Raw genomic sequence first — 27,984 nt, 5'->3', positions numbered from 1 at the left:
CACTGCCACCAGTTGATCACTTCATCCTTATGGAAGGATGAAGATGCAGGTCCAAACTCCACTGTCTTTTAAATAAAACTTTTTTATTGATTACAGATGTTTGATTATTAATCATAGGTAACTTCTACAGGTTTATTGATCATCAATCTCAACCTTCTATTTGTTATACAGTTCTTATTCACTCTTCACTCTAATCACATATCAGATCTCCCAAATACCATACTCTATTTCCCTCTCCACTCTGACTGACTCCTCTTTCTCTCACTGACTGACTCTCTCTGACTCCGTCTCTTTATTATATATCTCTCACCTCCACCTCTTAGCAACCTTAGCCTGCAACATGAATATGCATGTCTACTTAACATAATAAGGGTGAACGCTACGGTGATGTCCAACTCTTTGTGACCCCATGGACCAGAGCACACCAGGCCCTCCTGTCTTCCACTGCCTCCCGGAGTTGGGTTAAATTCATGTTGGTCGCTTCGATGACACTGTCCAACCATCTCATCCTCTGTTGTTCCCTTCTCCTCTTGCCTTCACACTTTCCCAACATCAGGCTCTTTTCCAGGGAGTCTTCTCTTCTCATGAGATGGCCAAAGTATTGGAGCCTCAGCTTCAAGATCTGTCCTTCCATAAAATATAAACATAAAATATGTTAGCTATATGTTATTACATTATTCTGATTCAATCTCTTTGCATAACAAGGATGGGTTTTTGTGTTTTAACATCACTTCTAAAATGTGCTGACCAAGGACATCATATTAAGATATAGATGAGTAAGAGCACTGTGTAAGCATCTCCCACACTTTCTGGATGTCATCATTAAAAGTATATGGCTATACATTCACAGTTACCCACATTTCTAGATATGTGTTCTCAGCAGTAGGTCCCACTGATTTCCACGAGATTTTCTCTAACAGAGAAGATCAACATATGCTTCCGTTCTTTGTTGTTTATTCTAATAATAATAATAGTTCGCTTCCAAATCAATTCTGAGTGCTCTCAGAAGGAAGGAATGGTAAATCACCTCTGAATATTTTATACCTAGGAAACCTTAGCTAAAGTCACCATACCTTAGAATGGACTTCTTGGCATACAATTGTTAAGTATACAATTTAGACTGTTGAAACTATGCAGAACTCTCTTGAACTGATCTATAACCAAATAAAGGTCATAAAGACTAGAGTTGACCCTTGAGAAGACATTCCATTCCCCTGCATCCCCTGGTCCGTGACATTATTTGTGCATTTCCGGTTCTTTGTTTTAAAAAGAACGAAGTGAATAGAACAAAGTGCAAATGACTATGATGGAAGGGGTGAACTATGCAGCACCCAAATTTGTGTGGCTTGTCCACTCAGAGCCCAACCATCATCCTCCCACAATCACACACATATCCTAATGGGGTCATGATATTTCTGTAGTTTGGTAAAATAAGCTGAGCGAGAGCAAAGGGAGGTGAACATTCCAGAATGTAGAAGAGAAAGGCTATCTAAAGAGCTGCACAGGATCTTTCTTTTCATCTTGCAGCCCAACAACAGCAACAATGACAACAACATAATAGTTGTGGGGATTCTGAGTGTGGTGTAGTGGATAGAGTGATAGACTAGGACTTAGGAGGCCTGAGTTTGAATCTCCGCTCAGTCATGGAAATTGACTGGGTGTGTAGAACCGGCAAAGAAACTCCTTAAATATCTCACTTACTTTGAAAGACCTGTTAGGGTAACTATAAGGCTGTTCTGATGATGGCACATAACAACAAGATAGCTGTGGGTGTAATTTTTCCTGCTACTATTGGATCCATTGCTCCTATAAGAAATGTACTGGCAGATGACTAAGATAAAACAGCTTTTAAAATGGGGTGCTAAATATTGACTGTGCAATTAATTGTCCTTTTATGGGATATGTTTTTTTTTACTGAGATTCGTCATTAAAACTAGCGCATTGTAAAGGGTATAGAATATACATTATTCTTTATTAAAGGTGCCAAGATCTAGAATAAATTGCTGATTTGCCAATAATCTGTTGCAAAGTTCTTAATTCAAACTGGATTTTTGGTAGGCTATAAATGAATTAATAAATTATTAATGTTTCTTCCATCAATTTTTACCCCTCCTTCATCTGAATCTAGTCCAGCTTTCCAAATGGTATATTTTGCCTACAAACTGAACAGATAAGGAGATAAAACTTTGCATGTGACACCTGTGTGTATAGGAAACTATTCTTTTTCTCTGTATTCTGTCCTATCAGTAGCTTTTTGTCCATAATTCAGATTACGTCTCAGGACAATCAAGTCTTGAGGCACACCCACTTCTTTTGGAAAGATCCACAACTTTTCATGATCCCGACAGTCAATGGCTTTGCTATAATCTAAAAAGCACAGATAGATCTTCTTCCGGAATTCTTGTTACGCTCCTTTAGCCAATAGGTATTTGTGATACCATATCTAGTACCCCTCCCTTTTTAGAATCCAGCATTAATCATGGGCATTTCTCACTCCATATATAGTAAAAAAAACTTTGCTGCAACACCTTGTCATCACTTTGGGACTACAACTCTCTAATCTCTCTTGCTGACTGGAGAATTCTAGCAGTTATAATACAAGGAAATTTATTTTTTCCAAGCTTTGTTTTATAGTAAAAGGTTTTTCCCAATTTCCCAATCTTTTCCAAAGGTAAATCATAAAAGACTTAGGGTTAGAGTCCTTGGGGTATTCCAGGTGTTCCTACTTCCAATGCCTATCAGTCTAACTGGCATGGGCCATGGTGCAGGGATCAGGGGAATTTCAGTCTGACATCTTAGCCTACTTTTCTCTAGAAGTATGTTGGATGGCAATTGCTGAACCACATTAGTGACACACTGGAAGGGATTCAGAAAGAAGCCTGAACACTTGATGGCAGCCAGATTTCCCTCTTACTTAGCAAAACTATTCATACGTAACAAGAATATCCTGTATGCTAAGTTTAGTGAGACTCAGTCCCAGATAACTGAGTATAAAGTTGCAATCTTAATATGATCCCACTGCTAAGTTAAAAAAAATCAGTTCAGTAAATAATGGTTATTAAGGTCATATTCAGTGTGGTGTAATGTAGTGGACAGAGTGATGGACTAGGACTCAGTATGCCTGGATCTGAATTCCTGCTCAACCATGGAAGCTCACTGGGGATGTGGAACTGAAAAAAAAAAAACACTCCTTAAATATCTCACTAACCTTGAAAGCCCTATTAGGGTCACTAAAAGATGATTCCAACTTAATGATGCATAGGGCTTTCAAGGTAAGTGAGATATTTAAGGAGTGGTTTTACTAGCTCTACTCATCTAGTGACTTTCCATGGCTGAGTGGGAATTTGAACCCGTAACTCCACAGTCCTACTTTGTCATGGTATATTAGTCTTACATCATAATATATTTACACTATTATAATCACTAATGTTAATGCATATACATATAGGTGCATGTAAATAACTGAGGGACAGATGTAGCCGTATCAGAGGATTTCACTGTACACTCAAGGAAAAAACAGCCAAGGTGAGTACATTTTGTAGAGGAGGAGGAGGAGGAGGAGAGCAACAACAACAAAAATTGCTAGTGTTAGTTATGATTTTAAAGTTCCTGCTCCTGAACTTTCTCTGGTAGTGTACTGAATATTAACCATTACATGCCACAGTCCTATTGAGGAAAATCACAAATATCAAGACAACCTGAAAGCATTTCCCCCTTTCTGACAGCCCCCCCCCCGGCAGCAAATCTGTACAACTTCAGGCACACCAAGGGGCATCTAAATAAGCATGGGAAGATTTATGCAGGGGCCCCTCCAGGCCATGATGCCTCAACAGGACACTGGACTGTGGTAAAAATATAAAATGCAAGCCATAAGCAATGAGTATTGGCCCCAGGTAAAAACATGAAAATGAAGCCAGACACAGCAGTCAAAGCAGGGCAGTGTGTAAAACCCAGGGAGAGCAAGCAGGAGAGGGGCCTTCTTCAACCCCCGAATCAAAGCTACCCTTGAGACGCCTCTCAAACCCACTAGTTTGTGTTGCCAGGGCCCTTCTAAATGGAGGCTGCCAGCTGTGGGAAGGCAAGTGTTTCCTGAAGGGAGGGAGCATTTCAGCAGTGCCCTTCAGCAGCGTGTGGGCCTGCTGGTTTATTTCTCATCTTTTGGACCCACCTTTTATGCCACATTGTCCCTGGAGGCTACTGGGAATTCTCCTCTTTTGACATTCCGACCATACAATGAGGTCAGGTTGAAATGGAATAATGTGCTCAAGGCTTCCTGGTTCATGCTGCTGCGCGGACGTTTTGTTCAGTGTTTAGTGTGCCATTTGGGAATCGCAGCAAACAGCCCATGAAGCCATTCCTCTCTTCCACCCTTTTACCCATTTTTCATGCCTGTTTGCAGTTTCCTCAATATGGTGCTGTTTCAGTGTTGGCTCTTCACTTGCAAGGAGCTTCCACTAGAGAATCCAAGCCAGTTGGGGATCACATGGAGGTCACAGAGGCAAACATTTGATTAGATCATCTGACATAATTTTTTACTGATAATGGTTCTTACTGCTGTGTCAGATTTGAGATCATTCTCACTTCCTGGGGCCATGGAATGAAAAAGGGCCATGTGTGAGGTGTATTGCTTCCTTTGGAGCATAAGCAGAAATGAGGGCTCCCACCTTCAACTTTGTTAAGAGTTGCACAGCAAATGTTGTTTGAGATTTTTTTTTCAGTAATCACCAAACAGAGAGCAAAAACAAAGACTCTGGACACAGGAGACGTATACGTATGTCGCACCTCAGAACTGGCAAATCCATGATTCCTTCTGATGAGCTGCTCGTCCATACATCAACCCAACACATAAGCTTAGTCAGCACCTTGCTTATATATTATAGTCTGATGTAATAGTGGCACAGCATATTGAACTCTGCACATGTGCAGCAGTGTCACATGACTTTCACTCTGGCTAACTGCCAACCTGAGTGACTCAGCTTTTTCCACAAACCAAAAAGGCAATTTCCACATTGTACTGTATTTTATATAAAATACTGACAAACTTTTTATTATTTAATATGTCTCCTCTGATTCATTGGGCATAGAGCATTCATAGCAGCTTGTATCAAGAAAGTAATATAATACATTATGAAAAATGGCTAAAATCCTAATGCATGAGTTGCAGGAATTTAAGCAACAAAAATGATGATATCAGTGGCAGGGAAAGATAATAGGTAATTCAAGATTTTTGTTCCATGGCTCATCCAACTGGTGGGTGATCTGTTTCACTGCATGGAAACCAGGGGAGTCACAAGGCAAAGGTACAAAGTTAATCACACCCCCCCCAAAAAAAAGGAGGAGGAGGAGGAAGAGGAGGGTGTTACATTACTCCCATGGCTTCCATAAAATGAAATGGATTACTCAGGAGTTAAGCAAGCAACAGGACAGAAGTAAGAAGTCTTGAATTACTTAAAAACTTTCTCAGCTGGTCACATCATCACCCTTCTGCAGGTGTTATTTTTGTTAGATGATTTCAGCTAATGTAACCTAAGAAGAATTATTCCAAAACCAGATGCAAATTACATACTAAAAGACTACTCAAATAAGCCACGTTTTAAATTTCTGTTTAGAAGAGTGTAATAAGCAGCCAGGTGGTTCTCAGAGCAAAGGGGATTCCAGTGCCACAGTGTCGCCACTGAGAAGGCCCAGAATATCTTGTCACATTCATCCCTCTACCTCTCCATCTTCCACCTATGGAGTGATATGTCTGGTTTCCCATTTGCATGTTATTTATCACAGCCTTATTGTTAGAGATTACTTTTACTTTGTTGTAACTGGTTATGGATCTCTGGCTTGGTCTTTTTAATCTGCCTTAGTGGCATTGCTATATTTCTTTGCATTAATTGGTGTTCACAACATCTGTCTAATTAGACCAAGAATCTCTCCCTCCCTCTACATGCTATTACTGCACATATTAAACAAAACGTCAGGGTCCAACATAATTCCTATTAAATTGGACTGGATCAGTCATCACAGAAAACCATCATTTATCACTGGTAAGTTTTATGGTCCTTCAGCCAGCTCGAAAACCTTTTTGAAGGGATAATTTTCAAACCAATTCAAATTAATTAATGAGAGGGAATGTGGAAGACCTTTGTCAATTCAAACATACATTTATCAAATTGCAAGTAAGATTTATCATCGTTGCTACAAAGTTCATCTCAGAAGCAGCAGGTAGCTAATTGCCTATGATGGCAACTGAAATCTCAAGAGTATGCTTTCTCATACCTGAAGCTGAAACAAGATGCTAAGGATGAATACATTTTGATGCACTTTACAGGATAAAGAGGCCATTTTAAAAGACTGATCTCCACCAAAACAGGCTTGATGGTCGAGGGGAGTGACTGATGATGAATGTCATCAGATGTTGGTAGAAAGAACAATAATCAAAAGAAGGGATACTTTGAACAAAAAACCCCCACAAAAACAACTTCCAGCCTTCAGTAGACAATTAGGAGGAGGATAGATTAATGTTTATTAGGACAAATTAGTGTTTTACTAGCAGGCTGCAGAAAATACTATTTACCCAATGTAAGAAAGACAAGTTATCTAATGTTTAAGAATAACAAGTTCATGGAAATGTCAACTCCTCTGTACAAGCAGATAAAAACATAGAGAAAGACACAAAAATATGGCTATTGACTGACTTTTGCAGATCAGTTTTATGCTTGACAACAGAGCCACATGGCAACCATGGTGCAGGCTCCATTTTAGTTCACAACTAATAATAACTGTGGTGTTGTTTCTGTTCTCACAAGCAGTCCTGCACAGTAGGGATGTTGGTTCAGATATATAGTGTTGTGACTGTTGTATCTGACTGGTTTAACTTCTTTTTCCCCCATGTTGATGGGCATCCTCAAATGATCCAAAGCCTAAGTCTATACAAGTTTGCTCCCCTTATTCATCCTCTTAGCCTTCTTACTGTTGACATAGGGAATAGGGCTTTCTTTTTATGTTGTGTTTAAGTGCTAGATACCTAAATATACATAAAATAACAATAAAGTTATTGCTCTAATAAGTAATTCCTATTCAGAAATGATTTTCCTTAGAGATTAGACAAGCTCATGTGAAATGGGCCAAAGTTATTCGGGGCAGAGAAATGATTTTACATCTGTCATGAAGCCTATTAACTCTCCTGGCGTGGGCACCGAGGTGTTTCCTCATGAGTGTAGTGTGGATTCTTTCCTTTAATGTACTCATGCTTCGCAGCCAGTGTGAAAGATAGTTTATGCAGTCAGAACGACATGACTACGTTTTGTCCTCTCTCTGTTGAAGCCCAGACCCCTTCTAGGGTAGAGCAGGAGATCTTTTCAGGACCCTGGACAGAGTTCTGCAGGAGTTGCACACTGGAGGGATCTCTTGTCTCAGCAAAGAACTTGCTTCAGCCACAGGCTTAACTGGGCTGCTAGCTCCCATCTTTCCAAAGCACAGTTTCCTCACCTGCCAGTTTCTAGCTTCAGCCCTTGAATGACCCATGCTCCTTCGGGTGAATTCATGCTTCTTTACGGTTGAGGGGCCTAGGAGAGCTAGAAGTGAAAGAGAGAGCTTTGTTCACAGTCTTGGAGACAGCTGATGGGGTGCTGATGGTTTCGTGGGGAATGGCAGAACTCATGACTGACCAGGATTAGACTCACTTGAAGTTATGCAGGGCCTCACAACCTAGGATTCTGATCTCAGTCTTCCCCCCCATGCTGTTTTCCTAATGAAAATCCCCAAATCAGTTATTTGTCCAATTGCTGCTATTTGTCCCATTAAAAATGAAAACAATCTATATCTCTAGGTTTTTCCTTATGGGCTAAATAATAGCTCTGTGTGTCCATGTGTGATCTTCATTAACAGCATGGCAAAGGCGGATTTTAACCCCAATCTTCCAAGTTTATCATTTTGACCTCATTTCTGTTGGGGTGGTTTGGCATAGCTGGGTGTGAGGAAAAGCGAGTGTGGCCTCGATTAAAAATAATAATAATCTTCCTCTTAATACACAGCAAATAAAAATGGTTCTGTCAGGAACCTACAAAGCAGATTGAACTACAGTCTTTTAGTACAGCCATTCTGTCACACACTGACAGAATCTAACTGAACCCTAACTGTCAAAAAAAAAAAAAAAAGCAGGAAAAAGAATCTGAGGTAGGAAGGAATTATTGGCTATTACTGAATTAATTGACATTCACTGCAGCTCCCTCCCAGCCAAAACCTCTAAAAGGCATCATATGAACGTGCAGTTGATTCAACATGTTCCTCCTCTCTATGAGAAATGAAAAAGTTGAAGATAGGTCTCTGTTGTATTGTCTAGCTTGGTTCTCAGGCAGAAAATAAAACACCCAGTCTGGTAGCTGAAGACTGGGCTAAAACACCTGACCAGGAGGTAGAATCTTTTTTTCAAAGCAGGACCAGAAAAGCAGAATAGTTGCATACAAACCCACATAAATATTTATCAAGTAACAGGTGCTTGTCATTACAAGAAAATTAGAAAATATATGGTTTTTTTTTTAAAAAAAAATCAGATTATTGAAGATTCTCCTAACAATACCTTATGCTGACATCTCTCATCATAAGCGTTAGAAGAAAAAATTGCTGGGATTATTTTCTCAAATGGTCTTTTATTCCTGTGTAGTAAATATCATTATCCTTATCATCATATTTACATCATTGTTCCATCTGGACTCAAATGAAGCTGGTTCCCCTTGGATACATGCTTCCAAAAAGGGGGAAGATACTGGGAATGTAATTGGCTATTTTTTTGTCAATGTTTGCTCTTCTGCTCCTACCCCCATCTGTTCTTTCATCCTTGACAACTGCAGCTAGGCTTTACTGACAAAACGAGGAGAAAACTCACAGTATGAATGGTGTATTGCATTCCATTCATTATCACCAGCAGCAAAGATTTTCAAATTCAATTCTTTTAAAAACCTCTAGTTTATGAAAGTGCAATATTGTGCTTCTGCATTCACAATTGAAAAAGTGCAATGCGGCGGGAATATAGCATTTTTTTAAAAAGTGCTATATGTTTAAAAAATGTATAGCATTTTTAATGCTATACATTAAAATGTTAGGCCAGGAAATGGCCTAACATTGTTCCACAATATCATGCCCGTTTTGCTAGCTGGAAAAAAGATGCCAAGCTTTACATAGCAAAGGGCAGCCTGAATGTTGATGATACCAATGTCAGCAGTCAAGATGTTCTACACAGGATACCTTCTTCTGCTCGCTACCATTCATAGAGACACCAAGCAGAGGAAAACCCCATAAGCTGAGTCATGTTTTTATCAGTTAACCAATTCTCACCCAAACAGAAAGCAATTGTCAGGACTGAGCAGAGCAGTTAATGATAGGACATTTGATAGGTCATTAACTTATATAGTCATCAGAAGTGCCTTCTTTGGAGGTTTTTTCTTTATTACCAAGCAATTGTGCAGTGAGAAGATGGATCCAATGGAGACTATAACAGGAGACTATGACAGGATATTGGCACCAAAACTCTGCTAGCATCAAACCATTCTGAGACACAAACAAACAAAAACAAAACCCCAGTAATTTCACAGGTTAACATGAGTGATCTTCTGTATATTTGTTCTTTATTACTTTTAAAATATCTTTTAAAGAATTTTCACAAGACACAGGCAGAGGAAGTGGACTTAATCCACAAAAGCTCACATTAAAAAATAGCAGTTAGTCTTAAGATGCCATAATGATTTTGTCTGTCTCTGATATTTAATCTGCTGGAAAGCTTGGTGAAACCCCAGAAGCTACAATGAAAGTACAACTGGATTTAAAATGATGAATGCAGAGTTTCTGTTCCCTAAATACTTCTTTGGATTCTTCCCAGCAGATAGAAGCATTGTTTGCACAATCTGTGCCGATTGCTAAATTCAGATTTTGTTGCTGCAGAAATTGAGTTGCCTGAGCAGAAGAAAGCACAACCTCCTCAAAGTTGTTGTTGTTGTTGTTGTTGTTGTTGTTGTTGTTGTTGTTGTTGTTGTTGTTGTTGTTGTTGTTGTTGTTTTGGCCTGTGACTCCCAGAGTCTCTTGGCCAGTTTTGAGAGTTTTGATCTCAAAAATAATTTTGTCAGCCTGCATTCAAAAACAGGCTTTCATCAAAAAGTGAAATATGTGGAAGCAATTATTTTATCCAAATGAAGTGGAACAGAAATTATCAGTCAATTGTCAACTTCCACCCTTGGATGCAATTTAGCTAAAATGGTGAGGTTACACTAATTAATGAACAAAATGAGTTGTCCAGCAGTTCTAAGAAGCAGCCTTGCAAATATTAGTACTGTATATGTAGCTTCAAGGGAGGGAGGGATGGCAATAATTTACCCCAATCGCTTTGCAAGAGGAAATAATATACAGTATGTGGAAATCACCGCCACTATCTACTATTGCTTGCAAATGGTCACTGTTCCTAGTCTTTTGCAGCAGAACCAACCAAGAATCTTGTTGCACCAAAAGAGACCAATACATTTGTGATGGTGTAAATCAATCAATTAATTTACAGTATGGATCTACTCTTTGAATGTTTATGCAAGCTTATGTCATAAGAATGCTGAATAATTAAATTAAAGCAAAGCAAAGCGTGCTGCTTATGTACCGCCCCATAGTGTTTCAAGCACTCTCTGGGCGGTTTACAAGTTAATTATGCAGGCTACACATCCCCCCCCCCCAGCAAGCTGGGTACTCACTTTACTGACCTCGGAAGGATAGAAGGCTGAGTCAACCTTGAGCCGGCTACCTGGGATTGAACCCCAGGTCGTGAGCACAGCTTTGGCTGCAGTACAGCGGTTTAACCACTGCACCACGAGGCTCTTTTAAGATACCACAAGCCCTTTTCTTCTTCTTACTCTACATATTTAAACATCAGAAACATACTTAATTTTTTTAAATTGTCTTTTCTGACATCCACCCATTGAGGGCAAAATGCACGAAGTCCTGCATTTGCAAAACAACTCCCCCCTTCCCAGTCCTTTTGGGCAAGCATTACATGGCTTCTCTATAAAGATATAAATGGAAATTGCTCAGCAGGAGTTTCTAGCAGCCTTTATTTACACTGGCAAATTGTCTCCAAACAAGTTGGGTGTGTGTGCATGCTTGTGGGCACACACGGAGAGTTCTTTTTTCAGAAAGAAGAGAACTGAAAGAGCATTAGGAAATCATGAGAATGTCTTGCACAATACATTCACAGCTCATTAAGACTTTTGTTAACCCTGTTTACTCATGCAAGTGTGGTCCAAATTCTCCAGCAGACCTTTGTCAAGTGGATTGGAAATAGACAGATCACACAGCAACTGGGAGAAGCGGGGGGGGGGGAGGAAGGAGGGGAGGGTGACCTGTTTAACAACCTCCTTCTAAGAAACTGCAGAAGAGAGCTCACAGAGACAGAGGTAATCCCTCTGTCTGTTTGGCTGGGAATATCTACGCTCCCACTTTGGTGTATTGGGCTCAGAGACCTAAGTATATAATACATTAATCAAAGAACTATCATGTGTTAGATGCTCTTTAACACAACTTCACCAGCAGAAAGAAGTCATAAGTACTGAAAACAAAGACAGTGATAGCATTGATTGGAATAAATAGTGGCAAGATGCATATAGTCCATGAAGGTGCACATCTAAAGCATTCATATTTTTCAGTGATCCTAAAATGGGAACAGATCATTCCCAGTTATGACAACATTTGAAAGGGCAGTTCATAACTTAGGCTGAAGGTCCATGCTTGGTAGTGAATCCTGCTGAACTCCATGGGACTTACTTTGTAAGGACACAGGAAAAACCGTGCTGGATTTAATTACTGATGGATTGACATCTCACATTTCTCTCAGGCCAGAAATGAAAATGACTCACAGCTAAAGTCTAAAATCAGATATAGTTCAAAACACATTATAATATTAAAACATTACAAAATAAGTTATCATACTAAAAACAAACACCAAATTAAAGCAATGTAGATACTACTTACAAGCAAAAAAGGAAAAATGTGCAAGCTCCACAAGCTCTCGTTCGTAGGTCAAGGTCCGTTCGCAAGTCGATGCCAATTTTTGCCAATGGAGCCATTTGTAAACCAAAAACTTCGTATCTAGGGATGTTCGTAAGTCGAGGATTGACTGTAAGTGAGACATTTAAGGATTGGTTTTACCAGTTCCTCCCCCACCCCATGAGTTCCCATTACTTGGACTTGAACCCAGGTCCCTGAATTCTCAGTTCATCACTTTATCCATTACACCAGGGTCCCCAACCTTTTTCATCCTGCAGACCTGCTGGGGAAGGCGGGGCACCCACCCGTGCTCATACACATGTGCAAACAAACACATGCTGTCTCTTGCACAAATGAGAGTGCGCTCGTGCACATGCACAAATGGCAGTGCAGTGCTTGCACGGGCACGCTGGAGCGTGTGCGCATGCGTGAATCAGCTGTGCGGGGGTGAGTGTGTGCCGGGGACAGGGCGGGAGGTCTGCCTCTGCGGCCTGGTCTGGCTCAGGCCACAGACTGGCATTGGGCAGTGGACCGGGGGTTGGGGACCTCTGCATTACACCACACTGGGTATCTTATGTCAAGGTATATAGAGGGATAATATAGCTGCCTTCTTATAGGAGGCAAGGCCTATAAATACAGCTCATCATAATGAGCTCCAGTCAACTGAATTGGCCACAACATTTTGAACTTGTTGAGTTTTCCAAACACTTTCCAAAGGCAGGCCCATGTAAAGTTTTATCCTGCTTCTTCTTCCCAAGGTGGAGAACCAGATGCCCATAGGAAATCTTGAGTAGAGGTTTGTAGGATGGCACTCCCAATCCCATTACCAGAGACATAGTTGTTGTTGTTGTTTAGTCATTCATGTTGGTAGCTTCAATGACACTGTCCAACCAACTCGTCCTCTGTCATCCTCTTCTCCTCTTGCCTTCACTCTTTCCTAACATCAGAGTCTTTTCCAGGGGGTCTTCTCTTCTCATGAGATGGCCAAAATATTGAAGCCTCAGCTTCAGGATCTGTCCTTCCAGTGAGCACTTAGGGTTGATTTCCTTCAGAATGGATAGGTTTGTTCTCCTTGCAGTCCAGGGGACTCTCAAGAGCACAATTCAAAAGCATCAATTCTTTGGTGGTCAGCCTACTTTATAGTCCAGCTCTCACTTCCATACATCACTACTGGAAAAAAACCCATAGCTTTGACTATGTGAACCTTTGTCGGCAAGGTGATGTCTCTGCTTTTTAAGATGCTGTCAAGGTTTGTCATCGCTTTCCTCCCAAGAAGCAGGCGTCTTTTAATTTCGTGGCTGCTGTCACCATCTGCAGTGATCATGGAGCACAAGAAAGTAAAATCTGTCACTACCTCCATATCTTCCCCTTCTATTTCCCAGGAGGTGATGGGACCAGTGGCCATGATCTTAGTTTTTTTGATGCTGAGCTTCAGAACATTTTTTGCACTCTCCTCTTTCACCCTCATTACGAGGATCCTTAATTCCTCCTAACTTTCTGCCATCAGAGTGGTATCATCTGCATATCTGAGGTTGTTGATATTTCTTCTGGGAATCTTAATTCTGGCTTGGGATTCATTCAGTCCAGCCTTTCACATCATGTATTCTGCATATAAGTTAAATAAGCAGGGAGACAATATACAGCCTTGTCGTACTCCTTTCCCAACCTTGAACCAATCAGTTGTTCCATATCCAGGTCTAAATTTTGCTTCCTGTGCCACATATAGATTTCTCAGGAGATAGATAAGGTGGTTAGCCACTCCCATTTCTTTAAGTACTTGCCATAGTTTGTTGTGGTCCACACAGTCAAAGGCGTTTGCATAGTCAATGGAGTAGAAGTAGATGTTTTTCTGGAACTCTCTGGCTTTCTTCATAATCCAGCGCATGTTAGCAATTTGGTCTTTAGTTCCTCTGCCCCTTCGAAATTCAACTTGTACAGACTTCTGGGAATTCTTGGTCCACAAACTGCTGAAGCCTGCCTTTTAGGATTTTGAGCATAACCTTGCTAGCATGTGAAATGAGTGCAATTGTACAGTAGTTGGATCATTCTTTGGCACTGCCCTTCTTTGAGATTGGGATGTAGACTGATATTTTCCAATCCTCTGGGCACTGCTGAGTTTCCCAAACTTGCTGGCATATTGAGTTTGGCACCTTAACAGCATCATCTTTTAAGATTTTAAATAGTTCCATTGGAATGCCATCACCTATACTGGCCTTGTTGTTAGCAGTGTTTTCTAAGGCCCACTTGACTTCACTCTCCAGGATATCTGCAGATATAGTAGAGAACATAAACTGAGAGAAATATGTTATCTTGAGGAATGTAATGTTTATTTGTTTGCTATACAGTTTTGCCTCGCTTAGCGAGTGCACCGTACAACGACGAATCCGTATAGCGATCCCCTTTTTCGGGATCGCTATACGGAGCACCCAATTGCCGCACCTCGCTTTGCAACGATTGGGCGTCCCGCGGCCATTTTGGAGCCGCCGATCAGCTGATCGGCGGCTCCAAAATGGGCGCGGGAGGACCCGAAATGGCCCCGCGCTGTGTTTTCGCGCCCCCGGCAAGCGAGGGGAGGGCGCGAAAACGCGGCGCGGGGCCATTTCGGGTCCGTTTTGAAGCCGCAAAACAGCTGTTTTGCGGCTTCAAAACGGCCGCGGGCGACCCGAAATGGCCCCGCGCCGCGTTTTCGCGCCCTCCCCTCGCTTGCCAAGGGCGCGAAAACGCGGCGCGGGGCCATTTCGGGTCGCCCGTGGCAGTTTTGAAGCCGCAAAACAGCTGTTTTGCGGCTTCAAAACGGCCGCGGGCAACCCGAAATGGCCCCGCGCGGCGTTTTCGCGCCCTCCCCTCGCTTGCCAAGGGCGCGAAAACGGCGCGCGGGGCCATTTCGGGTCTGTTTTGAAGCCGCAAAACAGCTGTTTTGCGGCTTCAAAACGACCCGAAATGGCCCCCCGTGGCGTTTTCGCGCCCTCGGCAAGCGAGGGGAGGGCGCGAAAATGGCTGCCCGGGGCCAGGAAACTTCTCTAAGTGGGAAGTTTAGGGCCGATTTGGAACGCATTAAATGAAGTTTAATGCGTTCCAATGGCTTTTTACTTCCCGCTTAGCGAAGATTTCGTATAGCGAAGGTTAATCCGGAACGGATTAACCTCGCTATACGGGGCACCACTGTATATAGTATTATATCTATACCCTTTCTTTCTTGTAATGATATCAAGGCACCATAAATAGAACTCTTCTCGCCCAATTACTCCTCACAACAACTTTGCCAGATAGGAAGTGTGACTGGCCCAAGGTCACCCAGGGAGTTTCTCAGCTTCAGAAGGAGCAGAACTCAAGTATCTCAAGTCCAAGTTGGACAGTCTTATCGCTGTATCACACACACTCCACACACTGAGAGGTGCAGATATGACATATCATAGCATTTGTCTTTACTCTTTCAAGTACATTTCTAGTCTTTATAATCACCATGAAATGGAACTTCATGAAACCTCAGAAGCCAGAAAAGTGGTGGAAGAATGACATGGTTTGGAGACACCCATTAGTGGCCTGTTTTGCTCTTAGTCCCTCCCTGTGACAAATCTTGACAGTATCTTAAAAAGCAGAGACATCACCTTGCCAACAAAAGTCCGAATAGTCAAAGCTATGGTTTTTTCTGTCGTGATGTATGGAAGTGAGAGCTGGACCATAAAGAAAGCTGACTGCCAAAGAATTGATGCCTTTGAATTGTGGTGCTGGAGGAGGCTCTTGAGAATCCCCTAGACTGCAAGGAGAACAAACCTATCAATTCTAAAAGAAATCAACCCTGAGTGCTCACTGGAAGGACAGATCCTGAAGCTGAGGCTCCAGTACTTTGGCCATCTCATGAGAAGAGAAGACTCCTTGGAAAAAACCTTGATGTTAGGAAAGTGTGATGGCAAGAGGAGAAGGGGACAACCGAGGATGAGATGGCTGGACAGTGTCTGCAAAGCAACCAACATGAATTTGACACAACTCCGGAAGGCAGTGGAAGATAGGAGGGCCTGGCGTGCTCTGGTCCATGGGGTCACGAAGAGTCAGACACGACTAAACAAAACAACGACGACCTCCCTGTGATAAACAGAATAAACATATGTAATGTAAAATAGTAATAAATAAATAAATTGGAGAATTGTGCATGCAAAAAAGCAGAACTCTTGAAAACGTGTCCAGTTTGTATTGTTTTGGCTGTACAGATCAGCTGTGTTTGGCATGGAGCTGGGATCACCAAGGTGTGGAATTTTTATTTCTTTCAATACGGTGTACTCACAAGCCTCTTCAACAGAAAAGGGCTCCCCAGATAGACATGATTAGCTACAGGACACAATCCACAGGCTTTGTCAGCTCATGGCTAAAGCCAGTCTCTGGCAAGCAAGCCACAAGCATTTCATTCAGCATGTTTCACTGAATAGTGCAGAGCCACTGAAGTGTTTATGGATGATTTATAAAGCCTTTGCCCTCCAAAGGTTAAAGCCAACCTGTGTCAACAACTTCCAGGGTTCTCAAGGCCCCCTGTCTGTTCACTGCCCTCTCTGGCAACTTCAGTCCATTTGCTAGTGAACAAAAGCTCACTTAATAAAGCACCGTCCCTGCCAAGCCCTCTGGTTGACCAAGAGCAGAGAACAAATACAAAGGAAATGCCAATGACTTTGCCACTTGACATGCAGTTCACAGGAGTCAGTTTGAATTGGCCGACGCTGCTGGGACAGAGCAATAAAGACTTCCCAGTGCCTTTCATGCTGCTTGTTGGTTGTGTATCTTCAGTTTCCGCCTCTCTAAATCCAACCCTCATACAAACATCATACAGAAAAGGTAACTTTTTGAAGCTCTGCAAATAGCAGAAGTTACAAAAAGTGTCCCTAAACAAGAAATCTGCATTTTTAAAAAAAGTTAGGTCAAGTGGCTCCAGAGATAGGAAGAGGGATAAAAATAAATAAATTCAACTTCATTGGAAGGAATTTTTTCTTGCTGTAATTCATTACTCCAAATAATCTTCTGATTGAGTCTGCAATATATTTGGAATAAAGTTGAATTAATCTAGATGTATCATTTCTCCAAGATACCGCTTAAGGTAAATTGCTAGAATTGATGCAAATAATTTATAAACAGTGTTGGAAAATGGCATAGACCTATAAGGCTCTATTGACAGAGGGTCTTTTTGTGGCTTTAATAATACCACCACTCTGGGTTGTTATAAGTTTGAAGTTTGAAGGTCAGTTGGAATTTTTTACCTAATTCTCCGTAATTTTATAAATTTGACTCTAAATTTACATCTGTATTAAAATTCAATTTATTCCTCTATGAGCTATAGGCAAGAATGAATGACCAGGACTCTAACAGTTTCAGTTTTGAAGAGGGACTAAACAGGGCAAATAAGAGCATTCGGGGGGTACTTATTAGGCATTCCAGCTGTAGTTCTAAGAATGTAAGATTATAAAAATTCAACTCATGTTGTCTGCTTATATGCTGATGTTAAGGAATCTGACAGAAGCAATATCTTCTGTATTAAAGCAATTAGAGGTATTCTCTGAGACTGTGGTACTCCAAGTGAATTTTAGGACATTGGACTGAAAGTGCTTCAGTGTACCACTTTCAGAACAAATTTTAACATCTCAAAGTTTAAAAGTCCCACCTACATATTAAATATTTAGGAGTTTCCCACCAAGTTTCTCAAATCCAACTATGCAGGTATTTGGGAAAAATCCAAACTAGATTCCACATTCAAAATGTGGCAGAAAGCATCTTTCTTTTGGTCCCACCACCTTTGCAGGTACGTCTGATGGGGACACAGAAGAGAATGTTCTCTGCTGCTGTTCCCAGACTTCAGAACTCCCTCCCACAGGAGGTCAGACTGGCCCCATCTTTGCTGTCCTTCCACAAGCAGGTGAAGACTTTTCTCTTCAGGCAAGCCTTCCTTCAGTAACTGGCCGCCTGAGTGGAATTTTTAAATGGATTGTTATGCCTTACTGCTTTGACTGTGTTTTTAGTATTGCTTTTGCTTTCTGAGTGTTCATCCTGGAGGCAGGTGGTGCATCATGGCCTCTCTGATCTTGAAAAGACACTTGACCAGCAGGCCGAGGCAAAGAGGCAGTCACGAAACAGCAAAACCAGGGAGCTGGACAGGGGACAGATTGTATTTGTCTTCAGTGTGGAAGGGACTGTCACTCTCCAATTGGCCTCCTCAACCACACTAGACACTGTTCCAAGTCCTCCATACAGAGCACGTTACCATAGTCTCTTGAGAATGAAGGATGCCTAATCCAATAATGCTTGATTTGTTTGTGTAGGTCTGATGCTGCTGCTGATTCTCTGTGAAAGAGGGGAGATGCTAGAAATATGTACACCACTATAATTCTTTGTGCTATTTTCATGCCATGAATTAGAAAGTTGGTTTGAGAACATGTGCACCAACTACATCAATTCTTGAAGGAACTGATCTGGCGACTGTGATACATGCCCTAGCTATTTCCTGGCTGGATTACTGTAATGCACTCTATGTGGGGCTGCCGATGGAAAGTGTCAGGAAATTTCAACAGGTCCAAAATGCAGCAGCCAGATTGAGGACTGGGGTTGGTTACAAGGATGATATAACACCCCTCCCCCCCCCCGTTACAGCAGTTTCACTGGCTATTAGTTACTGGGCACAATTTAAAGTGCTGGTTTAAACCTATAAAGCCCTAAACAGTCTGGCTCCAATCTATCTCAAAGACCGTATCTCCCATTATGAGCCAGCTTGGGTGTTAAAGTCATCAGGAGAGGCCTTTCTCTTGGTCCCGTCACCTTCACAGGTGCGTCTGATGGGGATACAGGAGAGAACCTTCTCTGTTGCTGCTCCCAGGCTTTGGAACTCCCTTCCACAGGAGGCCAGACTGGCCCTATCGTTGCTATCCTTCCGCAAGGAGGCAAAAACCTTTCTCTGGAGGCAAGACTTCCCTCAGTGACTAGCAACCTGTGTGTGATTTTTTTTTTTAGATAGACTGTTATGCATTACTGCTTTGGCTGGATTTTTAGTACTACTTGTGTTTTCCATTTCTCAGAGTAGCATTGTTTTAAAAAAGCATTTGTATACTTATTATTCTTAGCATCAATATCACCTTTTAATTATGTAAGATGCCAGTTTATAGTCATTTTACTTAGCTTTAAATATTGTTTTTTAATTATCTTAACCACCATTATATACTCATTGTTTTCAACTTTAAATGTTGTCTTTCAATGTTGCAAGCGCACTTGGGTCCTTTTCAAGGAGAAAGGAGTGTTCAAAATATTTAAAATAAAATAAGTAAGTAAGTAAACAAACAAACAAACAAACAAAAAATAAATTTTAAAAACTTGGACTCTCTCCGAAAATTGAGATAGAAGAGAAGAAGAAGAAGAAGAAGAAGAAGAAGAAGAAGAAGAAGAAGAAGAAGAAGAAGAAGAAGAAGAAGAAGAAGAAGAAGAAGAAGAAGAAGAAGAAGAAGAAGAAGAAGAAGAAGAAGAAGAAGGCTTTTCTAATGATCCCAAATATGAAATTGTCCTTTCCAAATACCACTGGCAAGTTAATCAAAATGATCACTAAATTGCAATGTTCCTTTTCATGGTTGAGACTTCAATCACATGTATGCAAAGTTAGACATTATTTTGCTCCAGTGTGCATCTTTTTATATTTCCTTACAGTGACTGAAATCCTCTTGCTTAGTGTAGTAAGTAGCATTAAAATAGGGCGACCGAATCAGTGGGGTTTCAGTCAGTCAACTCCTCCATAAGTTCTTTTGATTCGAATCGCCCTGTTCTAGTTGTGACTTACTATGCTAAGCAACAGGATTTCAGCCAATAAATGACAGTTGTCTCTTTAATACCATTCACTCAGTTTGAGGACATCCCTTTGTAGGTTTTGTAATTCTTATTGTTACTGTTGGTGTTTTGTTTTTACTGCCTTCCATGGGAAAAAATCATGTTATGAAATGGGCAGGAGCTCTGTCTCTAATTCGAGCTTGCCCCAAATGCATTAGCTATTGTTTACATTCCACTTTATTTACCATTTCAAAGCCCACTTGCCCAGTTTAGAAAGCACCCTGCACCACTTTTTGCTATCGCTTCTGTTTTTTAAGCCTCAAACATGGCAATAGAGGTGGATCTCGAACTCAGAACTGTCTCAGTCACATAGAAACAAACATGGTTTTATCAGAAGAAGTGGTTGAGAGACAGCTGTGGCTAAATCCTCCCATTGCCCATGGCCCACTTCTTAGTTCCCTACAGTCCGGCTCCCTGACTTTCCTTCTCTAGACTGGATCCATTCCTGTATCGTGAGAGAAGCCTCTTGGTGTCAGATTTCAGAGAGACCATGGCAGGGGCAGTGGAAAGTTCAGGATCCTTTGCTAGGCCATGGGTTGAAAAAGTAGTTTTTTTGGGACTACAGCTCTCACATTGCACTGGAGGGGGAATTTTGGATGTTATAGTCCCAAAAAAGTATCTTTCCTACCTGCGCATCCTTTTGGTGGTTTAAAAAAAATATTCCCACTCACTCCTTTCTGGGGCAGGTCTATATCTGTAAATAAGGGCCTCCTGTCATCATATCTAGCTTGGCCCCAAATGATGTGACAGAACATTATAAAAGGAAATGGCCATTCATCTCAAAAAAAAATTCAACTAAAATTTTCAAAAAAAAAATCCAAAACAATTAATAAATCAAAAAACCCTCAAGCCTTTCCCCCTCCCTCTCTCTTTTTGTGACACCCTTCCTTCTTGGAAAAAAGACCAAGGATGACAACTTAATTCGCCCAGAAGGGCACTAACGTCAGAACATATGTTTTTCAAATTTTTTAGGATGGTAAATGAGCTGCTTCCATGGCAAACTGAAGATCTTTCTGTGTTAAAAAAGAAAGAAAAAGAGGAGAAAGGAGGTGCATTCTTGTACTGCTGCGCTAGCAATGAACAACCTAATCCTTTGTGCTTGCCCATTATACAGTAGCCATGGTAGTAGCCTGCCTAAGCCACCATTGTAAGTATTCATCAGGGAATAACAGTTTTGGTATGGTTGACAACAACATGATAGGGACCCATTACTAGATAAATACGTTCAGCAGGCAGTCTGGCACAAGGCTATTTTCTTCCCTCTTGCACTCCTTGCTTTGTGTTTGCTGGGAAGTGTTATAGGCTTATGCCAGTCTTTCTCTGTCCAGCTGGCAAGATACTCAGAATGCTTCCCATTCTCCGTGCCATTGTTTGCTGCTGCTTTGAAGAGCTCATTCCCCCCCTTCCCCACTTTTTACAGCATAATTAAAAAAGAAGCAACATGAACTGCTTGAACTCTGGCAGCCCCAACACTGTGCCTGCCCCGCCTAGATAGCAGAGTGCTGCCTTCTGAGAAATGACACGGTTAATAGTGTCTCCCATGGGGGATCTGCCTGCAGGATGCAAAGACATCCCTGGAAAAGGGTTTGAATCCCACTGGGATGCAAATGGTTATACAAAGGCACTGCTAACAACACTGTACACAGTACGGTTTCTGCATCAGAGGAGCTAGCTTTGGAACAGATCATTGTTGGCATACTGGTTTATTATATTTAAATCTTACATTTCTGCCCATGGCATTCAAGGCAGCTGGTTCTGAATTGTGCTTGGCTGGAACACCACAAAATTTTCCTTATTGAGGTGGGCCAATCTTTAGCAGAAAATTTGCTCTGGAATTCTCTGCTCAAGATTGACCCAACTTGCTTTCTTTCTGGTGATCTTCTAATGGCTTGCAAGGACTTTCCATGTTCTCTGAATTTATTTGTAGTATGAATACTATGTGTATTTCCCATTAATCCAAATGAGCTGCTTTACATCCAGGCATGGTAAGAGGAGGGTGATATATCTCTTGTTAGACTGTGTTTTTGAATTTTATTCCTTTTTCTTTCATGTAGATACTTCATCTTTATTAGACTTCGGATTCAGTATGCGAGTGAATGGAGGAAGGATGACTGACTCTTGTGTGAGCTTTGGTTGAATAAGTCAAAGTAGTGCTTCGGATTACCTCCCACCACCACCACCACAATTACTTTGTACTTTATTTTTCAATACTGTATGTGGGACGTGGTGGCACTGTGGAGTAAACCGCAGAAGCCTGTGCTGCACAGTCAGAAGACCAGCAGTCGTAAGATCAAATCCACGCGATGGAGCGAACTCCCGTCACTTTGTCCCAGCTCCTCGCCAACCTAGCAGTTCGAAAGCATGCAAATGCGAGTAGATAAATGGGTACCACTTCAGTGGGAAGGTAAAAAGGCATTCCCTAGTCACGCTGGCCACATGACAATGGAAACTGTCTTTGGACAAGCGCTGGCTCTATGACTTGAAAATGGGATGAGCACCACCCCCTAGAGTCAGACATGACTGGACTAAAAATGTCAAGGGGAACCTATTTTTCAATATCTGCTACTGGCCTTTATTTGCAGAACCATATCTTTTTCTGGCTCTGGTTGGTGGAGTGTGTTCTAGAGTGGATGGATGTCAAATGGGCAGTCCTCTGATTTGGGCTGGGAGGTACGTAAGTGGGGGCACACTTGGGTAAGTGAGGCTACTGATCTGGCACATTAGGGGGACATTTTCCACACCCTCAGCACACGTTTTTCCCTCAGCATGTCTCACAGGGGCTGAACATAAAGAAAGGAGGAGTGAAATAACCACCCCTGCCAAATCCTAGGTTTTAGTGTTGGAATTTTTACAACCTTTCATGCTGCCTGCGGTTTGAGTGACTGATGGGGACTTTTCTGCGCTAGGGTGGAGCAGGCACTGGGCTTTATCTACCAGAAACATCTTGATTTTGTATGCAAACTATTGGATTTATAATACTCCTTGGCAGCAGGATTCTGTGGTGGTCTCTCATGGCTGACATTTATCCCTGATAAGGTTAATTCCAATTTGAGATCAGATAATCTTTTTCAATCATATTCATCTGGGTATCAAAAGATAAGTTGTTTCATTGTTGAAAAAAATTCCAGGCAACATTAGGTTGTCTGTGTCTACAAGCTTTATTTATCCAGTTGCTTCTATGTTCCATATTGTTGTTGTTGTTTAGTCGTTAAGTCGTGTCCGACTCTTCATGACCCCATGGACCAGAGCACACCAGGCCCTCCTGTCTTCCACTGCCTCCTGGAGTTTAGTCAAATTCATGTTGGTAAGTTCAATGACACTGTCCAACCATCTTGTCCTCTGTCGAAGTCAGGAAATGGATAGAAAAATCAACTATCAGTTTTCTGCTCAAGGTTGCAAACACCACAACCCATTCTTGCAGAACTTTGTTTGGTGTGTTATGATAGACAAGATTCATCACTTCACAAGTACAGCAGTAGCCACTGCTGCCTAGTCAGAATAACTATCTTCCAGTTCATAGCAGGAAAAGGACCAGCTTTAACAATACCTAAAACACATCCTACAATCCCTTTGATCAGAGGTTGCCAACCCCCGGTCTGCAGCCCTGTGCCGGTCTGTGGCCAGAGCGAAACCAGACCACTTAGACAGACCTCCCCCCACCCCCACCAGCACTTCCCCTACAGCCCCTTTGTGCATGTGCACCTGCGCCCACACAAGCACTCCTCCACCACTTTGTGCATGTGCACAAGTGCCCTCAAGCACCACGCTGCCCTTCGTGCATGCACACAAGCACCTGCACAAGCACCCTGCCACTCCTTTGCACATGAGCGTGGGGGGTGCCCCACCTTCCCCAACTGGTCCGTGGGGTCAAAAAGGTTGGGGACCGCTGCCTTAGATACAATTTCAAACTGAACAGAGCAAATTGAAGCTTAATCCAGAGAAGAATATAATTAGGGATTATTTGGTCAACTGGCAGTAAAGAATCCAGTTTATAACACAAGGATACACTCCTTTTAAGAGTCAGGCTCACAGCCTTTGAATACTTTTATGTTGTTGTTCAATTGTTAAGTCATGTCCGACTCTTCGTGACCCCATGGACCAGAGCACGCCAGGCCCTCCTGTCTTCCACGGCCTCCCGGAGTTGGGTCAAATTCATGTTGGTAGCTTCAGTGACACTCTCCAAACATCTTGTCCTCTGTTGTCCCCTTCTCCTCTTGCCCTCACATTTTCCCAACATAAGGGTCTTTTCCAGGGAGTCTTCTCTTCTCATGAGATGGCCAAAGTCTTGGAGCCTCAGCTTCAGGATCTGTACTCCCAGTGAATACTTTTTTACCCTGCCTCATTCCTCCAGAGACAAGTACCTCAAAAACTACTGTACTTTGGTTGTATCATGAGAAGGCAAGACTTGCTGCAAAAGATGATAATACTAGTGGAAGGCAGTAGGAAAAAAGTAATATCTAACATTAAAAGGACCAACTTGATACAAGTAGTCTGTAAGATCTGAACAGGGTTGTTAATGATGAGACTGCTTGAAGGCTATTAGTTCCTTAGAAGCAATTTGACAGCATATAACAAAATAAGTACTACAATCATTTAGAGGGGCTGCTGGTGGTAGACTAGTATGCCCTTTTCTTTGACAAACCATGACCTTATCAGAGCCAACAGGTCACAAGCTAACATCTTCATAGACTTACTACTAATTACATGTGTGTCAGTTAACTTTGTCAGAGCCATCCATGCAATCCCGTACCCCATCACACTGCCTGGTCCTATGAACGCAGTTGCCATCCTCACATCTGGTCAGGCCTGCATGTTTGAGAAACTGGGAGAAGAAGAGATGGTTGAATACTTCAGCTTCTGGCTAATAAATAAGGAGCAACCATTTGCTCTCCCAAAGGCAAACTGGTCCGTTACTTATAGCAATTGATCTCATCACTTCCACCCTTGCAGTCAATGTCCCCATCACAAGGTCACCTCGTGGAAACATTCAACTCCTGAATTACACAGCATTTCATTCTCTCCACACTTCACAGTGAGGATGGGCCAGAAATAACCATGTGAAGGCTGGGTACCCACTGAGGCATAATAATAGTAAAAACGTACATATTCAGTTATTTTTCTGTGGTAACCATGTAATATGTGAAGACCATCCTTACAGTGTAGTTGAGAGTATTGGAGTAGGGCTCATGAGATCTGGGTTCTGATCCCCACTCAACTTTGGGAGGTGGTGGTGACAATGGTAAACTGCCCCTTGAACATTTCACATGCTTCAAAAACTCCATGAGGATCATAGTAAGGGAGAAGCAACTTGATGGCACATGACACACATGTGAAAGGCAGATAGTGAAGATCCCTAGAGACTCAGAAGACCAGATAGCGGTCATTCCCCAGCTCATAGGCATCCTTCAGTCTCGAGAGACTATGGTAACATGCTCTGTATGGAGGACTTGGAACAGTGTCTAGTGTTTTGATGCTGTACGCGAAGCTGGAGTGTCCTCTCCAGAGCACGAAGCCTGTGTAAAATAATGTGGAGGATAGGCTGTTACCCAACCAGCAAACCCCCCTCTCCACGTCACTGAAATAGTCCAGTGGAAAGACAAGAGCCAATACAATTGGTTCCAGTGACATTGCAGGAGTTGACAGAATGACACAAACTGCAGATTTAGAAATTTGCATTGTTTTACCATCAAGAACTTATCACCAGCTGTGGCTGTACTAAATGCTTAGTGGCATAAGTTTTCACACTTTACATGTCCAGTGCCCAACACCTAGAGAGTGGCATCAGTGCAGGGGCCACGGACACATTGCAGAATGTGTGATGCTCCTCTTATGTTCTCCTAATGGATCCCAAGAACTCTGCCACTGATGCTGTACACACCGGGCAACTTTAGTCTCCCCTTTCTCAGCCCCTGCATGCAGCACAGCAAACTACTGGGAGAGAAGGAAACACTTTAAAAAGTAGTTTGCTATGCAGTACAGGGCTTTTGTTGCTGTTTGGCAAAGAAGAAATCACTGTTCCTGATACATCTAAGCCTATCAAAAGGAGCTTTGAGATCTCACTCTTGTATTTATTCCTTTCACGGATTGCTGCCTTGTCGTGGCGAAGGAGCTTGAGTAATTCCGAGAAGCTATGGGCTATGCCATGCAGGGACACCCAAGACGGACAGGTCATAATGGAGAGTTCTGACTAAATGCGATCCACCTGGAGCAGGCAGTGGCAAGCCACTCCAGTATCTTTCCCAAGAATGCCCCATGACCAGAAACAAAAGGCTAAAAGATATGACGCCGGAAGATGGGACCCTCAGGTCAGAAGGCGACCAACATTCTACTGAGGAAGAGCGGAGGACAAGTACAAGTAGCTCCAGAGCTAATGAAGTGGTTGTGCCAAGACCGAAAGGACGCTCAGCTGTGGATGTGCCTGGAAGTGAAAGGAAAGTCCGATGCTGCAAAGAAAAATACTGCATAGGAACCTGGAATGTAAGATCTATGAACCTTGGGAAGCTAGTCAAACAGGAGATGGCAAGAATACAGTGTCACTGAAGCGACCAACATGAATTTAACCCAACTCCGGGAGGCAGTGGAAGACAAGAGGGCCTGGCATGCTCTGGTCCATGGGATCACAAAGAGTCAGACACGACTAAACAACTAAACAACAACAACTTGTATTTTTTTATTATTATTATTATTATTATTATTATTATTATTATTATTATTAGTAGTAGTAGTAGTAGTAGTAGTAGTAGTAGTATCATCATCATCATCATCATCATCATCATCATCAAGGGCACTTCCAATAACTCATTGTCACCTAGATGTGTTGGGTGTTCTTAAGACAGAGTCTGACTTGGAATATTTCTCCTTCCTGTTGAACAAAAAAAGTCCTCCTGATGCTTTTTCTCCATCTAGGATTATACTTAATATTTGATTTAAAAATGATATTGATGAATTAGATAATTAAAGATTTAGTTTGAGTTTTAAAAAGAAACTTCTTTGGTACAATTTTAACATTCAGTTAGAATACGTACAACGGGAGGAAAGGAAAGAGCTCTATAGAAAAAAATATTCTGTTCCTGTTATGTTTTTAGAAAGAGAAATTCTGGAACCACTTGAAAATTCATAAATATCATTGACTTCAGTGGGATCCATTAACTGTAAGCAGTTTCAGGATTACGCGCCCGTCTAACGTCACGGCCCCGTCCTTGCCGTCTCGGGTGACGGAAGGTGGACACACCACCTGCTTGGCTCCAAGCCGGGGCTCTCCGGCCTCCCCCCCTCCCGTGACGCCAGTCGTCACTGACCGCGGAGGGGGCGAAGGAGGAGCCGCGGCCGCTGAGCCGGCCGTTCCCCGAGCGCAGGCTCACCTGGGTGCCTCCTCAGCCCCACCTGGGCGGGGACCTGGCGGGCCCAACGAGGGTCCGGCCTCGCCGACCTTCTGCAGCTGCAGGTTGCGCGGAGGAGGAAATTAGGGCAGGCGGCGGCGATTGGAGGCGCCCGCGAGCCACGGGCTGCAGCAGCAGCAGCAACGCGGGCAGAGGCGGGCGCGCGGGGCAGCTGGTGTGAGCGCGAGGCCAAGCTCCCCTCTCTCGCCCCCGCCTTCCCCCCGGACAGGTTCTTCGGGTCTTCCTCCTCACCGGTATGGGCATGCACACCCGCGCCTGCTTGCCTGCCCGCCTGCCCCATTCCTCCTGGATTTCCGTCCTCCCTTTGCCTTCTGCCTCCCCAATTTGCCTTTTGGAGCTGCTCCCTTCGGGACTCCGCTGCACGGTCTCCCCTTCCTGCACCTTGCCAGGGGCCGGTCCGCCTTCTTGCCTGGGCAGAAGAAAGGGAGGTGTAACGGAGAGAACCCTACCGGTCGCAACACGCACAAGTCGTGTTTCTCCTCGGGTTCATGCTGCTAACTTGTAGGAGGAGACGGAGCAGCTGCTCCTGCCGCCAGGCGATGGGCACGTTCCCGTGGCGGGGGCTCGGGCTTCTTCTGGTCGCTGTGGCTTGCCTGGCAGGAGGGGCGCGCGGTGAGTAGCGGGGACGGGGCGCCTTTTCTCCTCCCGCTCGGACCCTCGCGCGGCGGGCGGGCGGGCGGGCGGGGGCAGGGCGGCGTTGCCTGTGGCTCCGGCTCCCTCACGCGCTCCCGGG

The 27,984-nt window shown here is 42.9% G+C and overlaps 1 long non-coding RNA gene across 1 annotated transcript; it reads right to left on the bottom strand.

Annotated features, from left to right (window-relative positions):
- Positions 1–66: 66 nt before the first annotated feature.
- LOC140704858 (uncharacterized) lies at positions 67–27,925 on the bottom strand. Its single transcript, XR_012084323.2, has 4 exons — positions 27,213–27,925; positions 11,992–12,136; positions 7,480–7,565; positions 67–622 (listed from the first exon to the last, which is right to left on the bottom strand). It is a non-coding gene; the product is annotated as an uncharacterized LOC140704858 (long non-coding RNA).
- Positions 27,926–27,984: the final 59 nt, after the last annotated feature.

This window comes from Pogona vitticeps, chromosome 2 (genome assembly GCF_051106095.1).
Source record: "Pogona vitticeps strain Pit_001003342236 chromosome 2, PviZW2.1, whole genome shotgun sequence".
In the NCBI taxonomy this organism is placed as follows: domain Eukaryota; kingdom Metazoa; phylum Chordata; class Lepidosauria; order Squamata; family Agamidae; genus Pogona; species Pogona vitticeps.
Note: the sequence above shows the minus strand (reverse complement) of the source record. Positions and strands in the feature narration are given on the sequence as shown.